This window comes from Chionomys nivalis, chromosome 10, assembly GCF_950005125.1.
Source record: "Chionomys nivalis chromosome 10, mChiNiv1.1, whole genome shotgun sequence".
NCBI lineage: Eukaryota > Metazoa > Chordata > Mammalia > Rodentia > Cricetidae > Chionomys > Chionomys nivalis.
Genome location: NC_080095.1, coordinates 39,989,310 through 40,004,229, shown reverse-complemented (window position 1 = coordinate 40,004,229; position 14,920 = coordinate 39,989,310).

The following is a 14,920-nucleotide window of genomic DNA, read 5'->3' as shown; positions in this document are numbered from 1 at the left end:
GGCTGCATATGTGCAGATTTTGCAATCCTAACACCGACCATGCCACTGTTCCTCACCGTGTGGTCTGGGGACCACCAGCAGCAGATGCGTGTGAGAAAGGCAGACTCTCAGGCGTTCCCCACTGGAATCACAGTCTGTATATGAACGTGATCCCTGGGGGCTTGGATGCTGTAATGCCTGGTTCTGAGCAACACTTGAAAGCAGGGCTAATCCGCATTGGCTGTCTAAACACTCCGCTTCCACATCCCATGTGTTTCTCAAGAAGGAAGCGCTCACCCAGTGTGTGATTTCACCTGCTATTTTGAAATAATTGAAGACTTAGTGAAAAGCTGCAAAAATTAATCCATGGCATTGTCATCACATCACCCAGCCCCCCGAGTATTAGTCCATGGTGTTCTCATACACACCACCCAGCCCCCCGAGTATTAGTTCAGGATGTTCCCATACACACCACCCAGCCCCCCGAGTATTAGTCCAGGACATTCCCATACACACCACCCAGCCCCCCGAGTATTAGTCCAGGGTATTCCCATACACACCACCCAGCACCCCAAGTGTTAGTCCACAGTGTTCTCATACACACCACCCAGCACCCCCAGTATTAGTCCAGGATGTTCTCATATATACCACCCAGCCCCCCGAATATTAGTCCAGGACATTCCCATACACACCACCCAGCACCCCCAGTATTAGTCCAGGGCATTCCCATACACACCACCCAGCACCCTGAGTGTTAATCCAGGGTGTTCTCATACACACCACCCAGCCCCCGGAGTATTAGTGCAGGACATTCTCATACACACCACCCTGTCCCCCCAGTATTAGTCCAGGGCGTTCCCATACACACCACCTAGCCCCCCGAGTGTTAGCGGTTCGCATGACCATGGTACAGCTGAGAGAAGAACGGCAGGAAGGTAGCCTAGGCATGAGACCATTCACTACACTACAGACCCTCTTCCAGTGCCACCAGCTTCCCCTCTGGTGGCCTTTTCTTCTGCTCTAGAACCCTCTTGACTTTTAGTTGTTGAGTCTCTTGAAGTCCTACAATCTATGATAGTTCCTCATTGTCCGCCCCTGTCTTTTATGACCTTGACTCTTTCTGTGATGGCTCTTCAGACACTTGGCAGTCTGTCCCTCTACTTGGGTGTGTCCACTGTTTTCTTCTAATCAGACTGAGGCTATGGTTTTTGTTTTTGTTTTGTAAAAGTCACTGAATTGGTCCTAGACTATTCCCCAGAGGGACAGCATCTTCAAGGGTACAAGATGTTGTTATGTCTTAATACCCAGGAGATGATCTTGATTATGTGGTTAAGTTTGTCTGTTGATTTTTTCCCCCCTGCTCATTCTAAAATTACCACTATCTTTGTCTATCTTCAGAGACAAAGACACCTGTCTCAGAGGAGACACCTGGGAAGTCTGCAGCTACATGGATTCCATTTAAACATTTTCCTCTGAGCCTCGTACCCACCCAGGTCTGGTGGAGCTTTCCTTCAACCATCTTTGCCTCTGTGTTTGTTTGATGATGATTTTAAATTTCCCCAGTCCCTTCTATATTTATTCGCTGGAATTCTAGCAAAACGGAAATCTCTCTTCCTCATTCTAAAGCTTCATTATTTATTTCAGTAATGTCTTGTGGGCATTTGTTTGATCCCGTGGCTTATAATCTCAAATACCATTATTTTATTTTGCTGCTTAAATTGTTCCCCAGTTTACCCTTGTCAGTTGGTTGCTGAGTCTCTACCACAGGCTCCACCCTTCACTAGGGACCTGCGTTTACTTCCAGACTCTTGTTGATAAAGTTCCAATGAGTAGACCTTAGATGGAAAAGTCAACGAATATATAAAATCATCCTGCCAGTCCCCAGCGTGGAAGCTGTAGATAGCTCAGTTCTCCATTGGGAAGGACAGGTGTCTGATGCCTCACAGAGCCTCTTGCCTCTGCTGCTCCAGGACCATCAAGAAGGCTGGAAAAATATCTAACCTGAAGACAAGGGCAATGTTCCCGTGGAAGTGAGGCCTAGGACTTTGCCTTGCCCTGAAATACCTGTCATGGGCTGTCTACACCTAGTAAGCAGTGTGCAAGTGCTTACTAGTCTACATAGCAGAGCCAGATTCCTGATTGTATGACCACCCTGTGCCTCAGTTTCCCAAAAGTAAAATGTAGGTGATATAAGCATTTGTCATCGACCTGAATAATAACCGGCTTTTAAATGTGTAAATCGCTTAGGACATTCTGCGGCATATATAAATAATCAAGGACCATTATCCAGGGAGTCTGGCATTCCTAGCATTGGCCTGCACTTTTTTTTTTTTTTTTATTTTCGAGACAGGGTTTCTCCGTAGCTTTTGGTTCCTGTCCTGGAACTAGCTCTTGTAGACCAGGCTGGCCTCGAACTCACAGAGATCCGCCTGCCTCTGCCTCTGTGCTAGGATTAAAGGCGAGAGGACCCTCTCTACACCCTTCTGGAATAGAATAGTCTAAACCTTAAAAGGCCTTGCCCTGGCTGTTCTGGAATTCTCTCTGTAGATCAGATTGGCCCCAAACTGACAGAGATCCGCCTGCCTCTGTCTCCAGAGTGCTGGGATTAAAGGCACGTGCCACCATGCCTGGCTACTTTTTAAGATGGCAGAGGGAGGAGGAGATAAAATACCAGCAATGCTGTCAACCATTTAATTCAGGCTTTAGTGAATCGAAGCACTGCATTATGCTACGGCAAGGACACGTGACCCAATCGGCATCCGCAAGACTAGCTTCCTGGTTCCTCACAGTAAGGAGCCCGTGAAGAATAGCCTGAAGATTGATGCCAACATCACTATTGTAGAACCTGAGTGGAGGGAAGAGCCCTGCTGGCCTTGCCCAAGCCCCTCAGTCAAGAATATGTTCTGAAAGTGGACATGGTGGTATTTGCCTGTGCCTGTAATACCAGCAGCAATCAGGAGGCTGAGGCAGGAGGATTAGAGTATAAAATGAAGCCTGAAATCTGTCCTATGGTCTGCTTTTCAGCTATACAAGCCAAGAAATTCTCTTCCATTGCTTATACCTGACTCCTGAGCTTACTTCAACCTGTAGAAAGCCTGATACCTCAGATGTTACTGTTCTCAGTGCTTCATGGTTCTGTGTTTTAGTCACAATACACACACTAATACACACATACACCACACACAAACATACCACACACACAGCCCCAACCCCTATACACACTAACACACACCCCATATACACACATACACACCACACAAATACACCACATATACCACACAACCTCAACATCTATACACACTAACACACGCACCACACACACAAACACACAAACCCACCCCCACACTAATACACACACATAACACACACACCATATATACACACCAAACACACCACACACAAACACACAAACCCACTCCCCACACTAATACACACATACACCACACACACGAACACACCATAAACACAGCCCCAACCCCTTTACACACTAACACACACACCATACACACCACACAAATACACCACATATACCACACACACACAACCTCAATGCCTATACACACTAACACACACCACATACACAAACACACCACACACAAACACCCCCACACTAATCCACACACATAACACATACACCATATACACATACCACACACACACCACATAAACACCACACACACAGCCGGGCGATGGTGGCGCACGCCTTTAATCACAGCACTTGGGAGGCAGAGGCAAGCGGATCTCTGTGAGTTCGAGACCAGCCTGGTCTACAGAGCTAGTTCCAGGATAGGCTCCAAAGCCACAGAGAAACCCTGTCTCGAAAAACCAAAAAAAAAAAAAAAAAAAAAAACACCACACACACACACACACACTACAGTTTACAGCCCACCCTTGACTTCTCTCCTGCTTGCCTTGCCCTTTCCCAAGCTCCTCTGCCCAAGCCACTTCCGCCCAGGTCAGTCAGAATGAATTCCCAGCCCCTAGTTTGGCCTCTGGTGGCCTTGCCTTTTCTTCTTCAGAAGTCTAAGGGACCATGCCTGCCCTCAATAAGCCAGCAGGGGAATGCTACCCCCAACAGCAGAAGGCTCCCACTCCTTCTAGAGTCCCCTGTACTGTTACCCCATCCCCTGTGTCTGAGATCTCCTGTAGCTAGGCCTGGGTGGATTCAAGGATCTTTGAGCCCTCCCATCTCTGTGCCCAGTGAGAAAGCTATCTCCTAAGGGCAGACCAGGAACACCCAAACTCCCTCATCCTTGGGAATATTCTCACCTCCCTCCCCCAGGGCTAAAAAATGCAGTGTCCAAATCACTTACTCATCCCTGATTGTTGACCCGTTTTGTGCTGTCTTCCAACTTCTTTTATTGTAAGACTTGCCTCCTTGCACCGACTATAAGCCTAGCATGGTACCCAGTAAACAAGGAAGAAATTATGGCTGAAAAAATGAATGGTTGGGTAAAGGGTAAAATGAGTAGTAGGACCTGGGTAGAGCAGCAGAAGGTGAAACAGCCCAGGGGAGGAGCAGCGGGAGGAGACGGGTGGGAGGAGGGGACAGCTAGCCTGAGAGCATGTCAGGAGGGACACAAATATCCAAGGTCTCTGAAATTTGTGTTTCCGTGAAAAAAAACAAACAAAAACCCTACGCTAGTTCTGTACTCGTCCACAGTTTACAATGCAAACGCCATTCTCAAGGACGCTGTGCACCACGCTTTGACGTGACCAGTCATGGCAGATGAGGGCTCAGCTCTCATATCCCACTCCCCAGATGTGGGGATGACAAGGCGGTTGAGACACCAGCATACTTTATAGAGCCTCTCAGACAGGGTCTGGGAGATCCAATGAACTTGAGTGCCTCCCAGCCAAGAGCTCCAAGTCCTCTTCAGACCAGGGCCACAGTGACCTCTGTCCTGCCACAAAGATTTTCCTTCTCTCTGGGCCACCAATTCCCATGCCTGGTTCTACATTGGCACTGCCCAGACCCGAGGAGACCTCAGACAACCCAAGAGAGCTTCGGGTGACTGCATGGGTTTGCAGCTACAAATGAAAAGCCACGTTTTGTTTTGAATGGATTGTGCTCTGGCAGGAAGGCCTGGGATGCAAATCCACCGAGAGACGATACAGATGGGAAGCAGATGTGGGGATGTTGCAAGCCCTTCTCCAGCGCCTTAGGCCCACCTTTTAGAATGCAGGCCTTCTGCTACAGAACGCTGATGGGGGTATAGACACCGTGGGAGCCCCAGCTGCCACCCTCGCCTTCTCCCCCTCCCACTCAGGAGCAAACCTTTCTTTCCTTGCATCCTCAGAAGATGTGTCTGTTCTTCCTGCCCTCCCCTCTGCCCACCTCTTGCCCTGTCTTTTTCTGTCGCTTGCCTCTCTTACACTGTCTCTTTCTCAGACATTCTGTCTGTCCCCACTCTTTGCCTCTCCCTCCTTTGTCTTGGCTGCTTCCCAAGGCTTCTGCCCCTACCCTCCATGCTTGGATAAATCTGCCAATCAGCTTGAATCCCTGGGGTGAGGAACAGGAAGAACTGGCCAAGGGCAGACAGCAACCCCAGTTCCCTGAAGGAAGCTGTTTCAAGCCAGCTAGGCTTGGGCGAGCTGAGGCCAAGAATTTCTCACTTACCCTCAGGGCTGGATATTTAGTCTGAGATGGGGAGGGCAGGTGGCAACCAGCCTGGAGCTTCTAAGCCTGCAGGAGTTCCAGCTCTCCATCCTTAAGTTCCTGCTCCTCCGTGGGACACTGCTCTCCCATCCTGGTTTGGGCCCAGCATTACAGAGAGGTAGCATAGCTGGGTACTGCGGTCACTATTTCCCAAGGGCCCAGGCCCAGGTGAAGGGCAGGCAGGACAGGAAGAGGCATATTTTGTATACTCCACTGCACTGCTAAGCAATCCTTCCCTTTCCACCCCTGCAAGGCCCCAGCCAGCCTCCAAATGCACGCGTGCTTGTTCCTTGGCCTGTATACAGCATACATACTTTACCCAATTGATACTGGGCTCCACATTCAGCTGTCTTGTTTTCCTTTATGTTCTGCAAGCGCTCTCGCGTTCTCAGACAAGACCTCGGGACCACTTCTAGCACATTCCAGGGGCCACCAGTCATCTCAAAATTTGATTCTGAACTCTTGAGTGCTACTCAACTTTTGAGAAGGACTTGAGAGGCATCCTGAAAAGCATCTAAAAATAGGATGTTGCCATTCCCAGCAGACTGAAACCGTGTAGAGGGACATTTCACAGAGGCTTCTGTGGTGTGAATGAGGAGGCTGTCAGAACACAGCTGGGGCCTCTCCCTGGCACTCCCCCAGCTCTGCTCAATGGTGTCCCTTCCCTCCAGCAGGCATTTGCTCCAGGATCCATGGGCACTTCATGGTGCCCAGGACTGGGCTGAACCGTAAGATGTAGTCTCAGGAGCCTGGCACTCAGTATGGCACCTAAGCTTGGCTCTGGACCCCTTCCTGCGCTGAGCATCCATTACACATGTGCCTCACACTGCTCGGCCACGGTTTTGAGGGGCGAGTAAACCAGCAAGCACATCTCTCTGCTTGTGAAGATGGACGGGGTGCTGACACCTGGATCACAGTCAGGGGAGGTCTGGGAAGAGTCCCTGCAGCTGAGGGGCTCTCAGACAGGTCACAGCAGCCATCTCGGAGGTTCGGTTTCGTCACCCAGTAGAGTGGGAGGTAGTCAGAGGACTAGTATGAGGAGCCACATGGTTAAAATCATTAGTACATAGGCTGGCAGAGGGCAGGGGCTGAGTTCTCTGCTCACCCGCCCCCAGACCTCCATGTTATTGCAGGATACACAGTTCACTTCCAAGAGCCGTCCCTGCATCTTTTTCAGAGATCTGCCTTTGGCTGCTTGATTCTGCTTGGGAGAACTGCATAGAAGGCAGCCAGGTGCCTGGGTGGTTACTTCCCTGAGCCCCAACAGGCAGGCCCCAGGGACTCTGGGAGTAAGGGATACATGCTTAGTCTCCAGAACTCCCTACAGACAGTCATGTCTCCTCCACAGCTCTTTGGCTGGCTGGCCCTGTATCTTTGCTTGGCCTTCTTCTCTTCCCTACCGCTCACCCCAAACTCTGGAAAGATTCCTAAGAAACTGTCACTTTCACACACAAACCCTTGTTTCTCTTCACCTGGTGAACACAGTTTAGGACACTGGGAAATGCTATGTAAACTTTAGGAAGTGTCTAAGCTATGTGACTCCTTTTTCCTGTAGAGCTGTCCCGTGGCCAAGGCGAGTCTCCCCAAGCCTCTGTGGAACCAGTCACGATACCCTGGCCATGGACATCTCTGTTTCCTGTACAGTCAAAGGCCACAGAAGCTGACAGCATGGCCCTGGCAGATACCTCTCTCAATTCAGGAAACTGTCTGGCCTATTGGCCTCTGGATTCTAAGTCCTCCCTCTAGGGACAGGCACAGGATACCAAAGGGTAGTATAACATTAATACTTGATAGCTGCCACCTTCTTCTAGTGCTAGCTACCACAAAGTCATGCTGAAGTTAGTTCTCCTTTTCCCACACGGGGCAGAAGCAGTTGACAAAGGTCAGATCCAGAGGCTAGTCTGGTTATTATTTTTTTCTGGACTTTGTGATGTTTATGGCATTTGCTACCTTTAAAACTGTGATTTGTTGATATTTTTCCTTGTTCCAAATATTCTCCTTCTTGCCTAATTTTCTAGTTCTCCCCCCACCCATAAAGATGACTTCCAAAATTATAGAGGCTTGAGATAACCTAAAACCTTAATGTGCTTTGATAGCCTGAGGTTTGAAGACTTGGTCAGGCTTGACTCTACCTCCCTACACTTCAAGCTGTGCTTCTCTTCTCATTTCTGTTATTCCAGTGTTGGATGTGACCACAAATGCATACTTTATAGCAGGTCCATTTGAAAACATGCCCAATTCAGATCCTTCAGTCCCCAAATGTCAGAGCTGCCCATCACCATCTGACACAGAGGGCAGCAGAAACCAAAACAGACTTGGAGAACTTCAATTCTTTTTTTTTCAAATATTAGCAAATAATGTAAAATATATAACCTTGCTGGGTGTTGGTGAGCATGCCTTTATTCCCAACATCCAGGAGGCAGAGGCAGAGGCAAAGGCAGAGGCAAGTGAATCTCTGTGAGTTCAAGGCCAGTCTGGTCTACACAGTGAATTCCAGAGAAACCCTGTCTCAAAAAAATCCCAATACATACATACATGCATGCATACATACATACATACATACATACATACATGTGTTTACACACACACACACACACACACACACACACACACGGATGACCTTGGGAGCAGCTTGCCTGGGCAAAGGGCCTTGAATACAAGCCTCAAAAGCTTCCTAGGAATTGGCCTTTGGTTGCTGGACTTATTGTTTTAAGGTTTGAGGGTTTTAGGCACATCCCAAATGTAAAAAGGAAGTATGGCTGTTCAGGGCTCTTCTTTCCTTGGTGCTCCTCAGTTGTGGCAAGAGGATCCTATAGCATACTGAGGCAAGACTGAAGAGGAACTGGAAATAATGAACTTGACTTCTGACATTGATCTTAATGGCAGGAGGTATCTGGCATCCACAAGCCCAAGTTTTCCCTTCTTTTGCATGTTTTTGTTTCAGGTGATCCCCCCCCCCCACATATACACTTCCTTTTTCAAAGTGTCTTCTAAAAAAAAAATTCCAGGTTTATCTTTATTGAATGGAAGAGAAGGACAAACGTGATTGGCTCTGTTTATGACAGGCCAGGGCTGGAGCCCACCAGAAGCGGGAGAGCAGTCCAGCATCTGTAGGCTCTTTTGTGGGTCTAGAACCTTTCTCCCTACCATTACTTCATTTGAGTTTCAAACTTCCTCTGTACCGTACACGGTAGTGCCTGTTAGAATCAATCTTCTCTAGGTAAACGAGAGACTAAGTCATCCATGCAATAGTGGCTACTTATCCTCAATTACAATTCAACACAGTCTAAGGAATTTGTGGCTATTGGTTTACATTGTAAGTAGTTTTTTAAAGAGGGCAGGGGCCACAGTGTAACTCACAGTGAAACATTCACTGGGAATTTCAAAACTCTAGGTTCAATCCTTAACACCACAAAAATACAGGAGGCTGGGGAGACGGCTCAGCAGGCAGAGTGCTTGCTGCTCCAGAATGAAGACCTAAATATGGATTCCCAGCTCCCACATAAAGTTGGATGCACCAGATCTTGGAGGCTCACTGGTCAGCTTGTCTAGCTAAAACGCTGAACTCCAGGTCCAATGAGAGGCCTTGTCTCAAAGAGTAAGATGGAGAACAATAGAAGAGACCTGATGTTGACCTCTGGCTCCCACATGCACACACATGCACATACCCCATACACAAGTAATAAAAATGATAATGCCTGCCCCATCCCTTTTGAGTTGAGAGTCTTACTATGGCGTTCAGGCGGACCTAGAATTCATTCTGTAGCCAGGCTGACCTCAACTCAGAGTGGTTCTCCTGCCCCTGCCTCCCAAATGCTGGCTGGCATTGCAGGCATGAGCCGCCACACTAGCTGTACCTTCCTTTTAAAAGGCTATGGTCAAGACTCTTTTTCATGAGTTCTCTAACCTCGTCTCCTCTGACACAAGCTGGGTTTGGAGGTTGAGGACAGACAGTCCAAGGTGAGGAACATTCTTCAAGCAGTGCATAGGATAAGCCCTGAGCTGAGCTTGTTCAGACCTTCACTGATACCTGGCCACGCCTGCAGAGGTACTGTCCCAGGATCTAGAGCCCTATCCCATAGGCCTCCCAGACCTCTCTCTGGCACATCTTGTCTCTTAGTGGAAAGAGGCTGCTTCAATATAAAAATGTCTCTGGCACAGTTCAAAGACAACCGGAAAAGGCCTGTGGCCTGTCATTGCCCATATGGTTTGTTCTCAGTGAGACAGAGAGAGGGTTGCCAGGGTGAGCTGGTATGTCATGATGGCGCCCACATTTCTAGCAAAGTGATGGACTTGGCTTCTACCCTGAGCTTTGAAACGGCAGCCCATGGCTTGGCCAGCACTTGTTCTTTTGCTTTTCTTCCACTCTAACAAGAGCCTGGAGTTGGACCCCTGTCTAAGGCTCTTTCCCAAACATTTGGGGATTGAGAGATGGAGGGATGCCTGCGGCCCTGGAAGGAGCAGCAGAATGTGCAAGTACTGGCCTGAATGGGCAGTAGCTCTCTCAGGGGTGGAGGGTGGCAGGACTGACTCCCTAGGGACCCGGGAGTCAGAGGCTCACGTGGTCTGCCTCCTTGCTTGGGGGATGACCCGCACTTTGGCAGCTCCCATACAGGTATCCTCGAAACTTGGCTCTCTGCCCCCAAGCCACCTCATTTGAGCTTGTGTGAGGCGAGGCGCTGGAGCCAAGCTGACACCAGGATTCATCTAATAGGCATGTAACCTTGGACAGCTTAGTCCTTTATGCCTCGGTCTCCTGTAATACAGAGACACTAAATGTCACCTATTATCACACCAGTTCTGAAATTATTCCTGTAGGTTATTTTCTATTACTTGGCAATGGACTGAGAATCTGCACAAGTGCTAGAGAAACTTTCGGCCTCTGCCTCCTGAGACCTTTAAGGATGCTGTGCCGAACAGCTCCTCTGGCAGCATCCCTCCTGCCCACCCAGCTGCAGGCTAGTTTCGCTGCTCTGTCCACTTGTGTCTGTTTCAGCTTACAAGCCAGCCGGGTGGAGGTGTTTAATGCCCCATTTGCACCTCACTGTTTGCTGTGGCCACTGACCACCTTGGCGGACCCCCTCTGGACTGACTAAGCTGCCTTCGAAAACTAGCTCCTGCCATGGCCCAGGCTTCCCCAGCTAGTCCCAATTCCTCCCCCAGGTCAGTCACACTTTTTACCCAGAAAGTCAAACAAGTTACTGGCTAGATTTTGGAGGCATATGTGAACTTGAAAAAAAAAAATCACACTAGCTTCCGATCCTGCTCTACAACCTGAAAGAGAACTCTGGGCAGCTCCATTCACCCAGAACCTTCCTTCTCTTCTTCTCTACCCAACACCTGCAGACATGCCCTCACCCTCACTCCTCACGGTCTAGTATGCAATCGGGCAGGGAGGCAAAGGCTCAAATTTGAAGCAGATGTTTGGGATGAGGAATGAAGTCAGGGTGGGGACAATAGGAAGGATGTGGACCCTTCTAGAACTGCTTGCTCTGACCCACTGCCAACGCTGAGGGAAAACGAGTGAATGTTCCTGGTTAAATACCCAGCTATTCCCTGTGCCAGGCTTTCCTGGGCCTCAGTCCTCAGAGACGCTGGCTCTGCCTCCTGAATTCTCCATTTCCTGTGCCAACCACTCTCCTGGCCCTCCGTTCTCACCAGGCCCCTGAGGCCAGTCCCACCCCAGAAGTCAGGGCTGGAGTTCTGCTTCCCTCTTTTCCCCCATAGTTAATCCACAGTGACAATTTTAAAACCCAAACTTAAGATTCGCTCTGACAAGAGAGATTTGTGCTTGTCCTGGTACGAGAGGTTGTCTGGAAGACTTCACTGAGACGCCAAGACAATAGAATCTTCCAGGTTCTGGGGCAGAAATAGATGAGAACCACTGGAGAGTGGGCAGATGAATGGCTGTTACCTGACCCCTCCCACCATGTCCCCAGAGTGGCACACATGAGCCTTCCTGGAGTCAATGTTCACTACCCTGAGCAAGACTCAAAGTCCCCTCTCTAGAACTCAGGTTCAATTCCATTACTGGAACGAGCTGCGCAAACACATGTTGGTATTATCATGAACAAGGCTCAAAGAAATCCTTCTAGGACAGGGAGCACAGTGAGCTGGTATTCTTGAGGCAGGGTTCAAACAAGCACCCATCTAGCTGTGGAGGAAATCAACCACAAGATTTTCCCGGCCCCCGGAGAGTAACAAGATTGGCCACAGCACAAGCAGAAAACACAGGGCTTGTTTCTTGGGTTTGACTAACTCTAAGGGAAAATTGGAATGAAGTTCAATGTTTCCACCCATGGTGGCCACGAACCAATGCCATGGCTCTTTGTGGCGTTGATTCACCTCCTCAGGCTTGGGGGTCACTGGAAATAGTGCTGTCTTTACTCTGCCATCCCAATTATTCTAAGCAAGCACTCATGTCTGATTGCTATTAATGTTGAAAATACTCCCTCTCCCTGTTCACTCAAGATTTTAATTTCATTCACTGAGCTGCAGGCAACTGGCCAGTTCCCTGCTGCCAAAGTCAATAGTCAGGTCTTCTGTGTCTGGGAGAGCAGGTTAATGGAGAGCTGGCCCTAAGATCAGAGCTCCCTTTCCCAGCCTGGTGCAGGATCTGCTGGACCATAGACTACTTATGGTACGACGAGAACTGGCCCCTTGGGTCTGCTTGAGCCCATTTCTACAAGAGTTCTTTCATCTCTCAAAGTCGGTAGGGAGAGCAGATTTCCCTCCATTAAAGGAGCTAGACATTTTTCTTTCAGCTGTTACTGTATGATGTAGCCTCCAAACACAGAGGGGACAGTCCCCACCCCCATGAAAATAAAGCAGCACGTGAAACACGGGGACGTGTGGCCGAGTCTGTGTGTCTCAGCCTCGGGGAAAGGGCGCAACACTGTCACGTGCTCACAGACGTGTCCCACACATGAGAAAGGTTTGCTGAAATAGATACGCACAGAACTCGAGGGGAAAAGGAGATCACAAACCCGGAGGTGGAACAGACACCTCTGAAGTGGAGAGTCTTGAACAGAAGTTAAATGACACCTTGGGAGAGATAGACCTAGGAGACCCTAGAATGACGACACATACTCTTCTTACACAAGAACACAACATTTTACATTCAAAATAGCTAAGAGCCATCAGCCTTCTCCAGCTGGCTTGCAAATCCTGATGTCCCTGACTCTGCTAATGGGCAGAGGAATGTCTTGGCAGTTTCTCGGAGTGGGAGTTCTGGAGAGGGAACACTCGCGCTGTAAAGCAGAGAGAGCATCAGATCCCACCCCAGACAAGCCCACAGTGCAGGTGAAGTGGGGGTTTGTCGAGATGACAGCTTCGGCCTAAAGAACCAGGACTCTCTCACACGACATGCTTAGAGAGGTTCAGGAGACTCCTGGTGCTGGTGTGTCGGCGAAGGGGTGTTTCCCTGATTCTGGCACTCTGGAAACTGCTTTTCAGTGAAGTGTGCTCCAGGAATTTGGCCTTTACCACTCGGGTGCTGTTTCATATAAAGTATAGACAGCAGATTTATTCAAATGTGTCTTTCTCTGCAGTTACCAGAGATAAATAGCAGAGGACTGTCTCTGACCTCATTGTAATCAGCCCATGTGCATGTGACTAAGGCCTTTCCACCAATGTAGAGATAAAAAACGATTTAGGACCAGCCCTCTCGGTTACGTCCTCAGGGGTGTCTTGTGTTCTTTATGCAGGGCTCATTTGGAACTTGGCAGTCTCTTCTCCCAGATTATTAGCTCTACAAAACTTTCTCCATGCAGATTTTAAAGCCATGGCTCCTCGCTGCACCTCTTTAAAACACCCCACCTGGAGTAGGGTCTTGTTGCCATCAACCCCAGGTCACAGTGACTAACAGGTAAACCAAGGCAGAAAGTGTTCATCTGTCACACCCAGCACCAAGTAAGTGTGAGGTGGCCTGATGTCTGGGTTTTCTGTCTAAACTTAGCTTTAAGACACAAAACCAAAAATGTCGTTTGGGTTCTGAAAAGAAACAGAACCACACTCAAATACAGTTCTGATGCCAGGCATGGTGGTGCACGCCTTTAAGCCCAGCATTCAGGAGATAGAGGCAGGAGAATCTCTGTGAGTTCTAGGCCAGCCTCAACTTTGTCTCAAAAAAAAAAAAAAAAAAAGCTACTAAGTCAGAAATACCAGCCTGGTTGACACATTTGGGGCTAATTTACCGCTGAGCCATTTTACACGATACTTAGTAATGCCCCACTGACTATCACAGAGAATCACAATTATGTCTAACCAGGCCACAAAGAGGTCATTAATGCCCAGGAGCATCCGACAGTCTCAGAATGTACGGGTAATCAGATTCAGCAGCAGGAGTCGGGGCTAGAGATGGTGTCAGAGGGTTGCAGCCAACTGCGGAAGGGTGAGCGGAGGAGCAGCATGTGGAGGCCGGTGCAGCTAAACACGCAGTCACATGAAAACCTGAAGGCTGCCAGTGTTCAGTGTTTGCCTCTGGAGGTGGGTGATGTAGCCTCTGCATCTCCTTTTATTGTTTTGTTTGGGGTTTGCTGTTGCCTGATACTTAAAGGGTCTTTTTTTTTTTTTTTTTTTTTTTTTTTGGTTTTTCGAGACAGGGTTTCTCTGTGGTTTTGGAGCCTGTCCTGGAACTAGCTCTTGTAGATCAGGCTGGTCTCGAACTCACAGAGATCCGCCTGCCTCTGCCTCCCGAGTGCTGGGATTAAAGGCGTGCGCCACCACCGCCCGGCAACTTAAAGGGTCTTATGAGGCAAGGAATCACTGTGTTACTCAGGCTGGTCTCAAACTCCTCGGCTCAAGTGATCCTCTTAGCCCAGTCACCTGGCAGCTGGGACTACAGGCATGCACTACCCATCCACCTTGACTGAACTTTTAAGATTTTTTTTTTTTTAAATGTGTGTGCAGACATCATGGGTTCCTGGGTCCCTGGATGTTACAGGGGGTTATAAGCTGTCCAGTATAGGCACCAGGAACCAAAGCCAGGTTTTCTGTAAGAGTAGCAAGCATCCCTAACCACTGAACCATCTCTCTGGCCCCCTCTTTTAACTTCTTATTCAAAAGTTTTCTCTGCTGACTTTATGATACAGAAAACAACACATAAAGGCTGAAAGATTATCATAGATACCCTTTGTTCATATCATAGCTCACAGTTTCCTCTTCAGGCTCTCAGCACAAGCACTTTCCCACTGGGGTGCTATCTATAGCAAGTAGTGTGGCCCTTCCTGGCATTAGGACAGGTACTGGAGACCAGCCAGGGCTCCAAGTGCACACCCTATC